The sequence below is a fragment of the Hipposideros armiger genome, unplaced genomic scaffold (assembly GCF_001890085.2).
Source record: "Hipposideros armiger isolate ML-2016 unplaced genomic scaffold, ASM189008v1 scaffold_215, whole genome shotgun sequence".
Lineage (NCBI taxonomy): Eukaryota > Metazoa > Chordata > Mammalia > Chiroptera > Hipposideridae > Hipposideros > Hipposideros armiger.
The window spans coordinates 967749-968992 of record NW_017731565.1 but is presented as its reverse complement, the minus strand read 5'-3'; positions in this window follow the sequence as shown (position 1 = coordinate 968992).

The window sequence follows — 1244 nt, the reverse complement described above, 5'->3', positions numbered from 1 at the left end:
CTACTAGTTCTAGCACTATATATCAGTAGCTCTATAGAAGGAGTTGCTAACAGTCTCCCAGGAAAATCAATGGGGATAGTAGGAATTTGATCACAGTGCTGAACCAGAACATTCAACCTCTATAATGACGGGACTCTACCCAGTCCTTTCAACTTAAATGTCAATTTTATATTTTAAAACACAAAAATACTAATTATCCTATTATGCTATTGGGCACAGAATTACTTTTCAAATTGATACCTGTCTCCTGATTTCCCTGTAAAGGATACTTGATTTCCTTTACACACACACACACACACACACACACACACACACACACACACACACACACATACACACACACAATACACTAATAATTTAATAATATGTATAGAGAGAGGGTGCCAAAAAAATGTATACACATTTTAAGAAAGGAAAACTCTATTAAAATTGTAATACTCAATAGATACCAATAACAAAAGATGAATACAAGTCACGTTTGACTTCTGCAGTTACAAGAGGTGCTCAAAGTGGTTACCATCAGCGTCCACACACTTCTGATTACAGCGAACTACTTACTGCTTGAGCAACATTGACCACTTGTATACATTTTTTTGGCATCCCCGGTATACATATATGTATAACGGAGATACCATTGGGGAACCAAAAACATGTATACATATGACTTGAATCCATCTTTTGTTATTGGTATATATTGAGCATTACAATTTTAATACAGTTTTTTCCCTTCTTAAAATGCGTATACATTTTTTTGGCACTCTGTGTGTGTGTGTGTGTGTGTGTGTGTGTGTGTGTGTGTGTGTGTATAGCCTGTATCAAACTATCTTTGTAAAAATGGTATATTAATTGAATTGTTTTTAAACAAATGAATCAAAATACTAGGAAAAATTTGCTATGAATTCAATTTTTTAACTGAACAGTAGATTGGGAAATGTTTTTAAATGTTTTTAAAAATTAGAAAGTTGAAAAACATGTACTTATAACCAAACTGCAACATCAAAATAGTGCCCAAAACAACTTGTATTTTCACGCTGCTAAAGTACATGCTGCCTATGCCTGGGAAGCACACTCTCACCAAGGCGAAAAGCCAGAGAAGTGTGTGGTTCGCTTGTGGGCTTGTGGAAAGGAGAGCTACATTTAGCTCTTGACTTACCCTCTTTTCTCTGAACCCACCCCAGGTTCTTTCAGGGTCCATTACCATACTTGCAGATTTTCTTTCCAAGACTTTTTTTTTCTCTTCAATG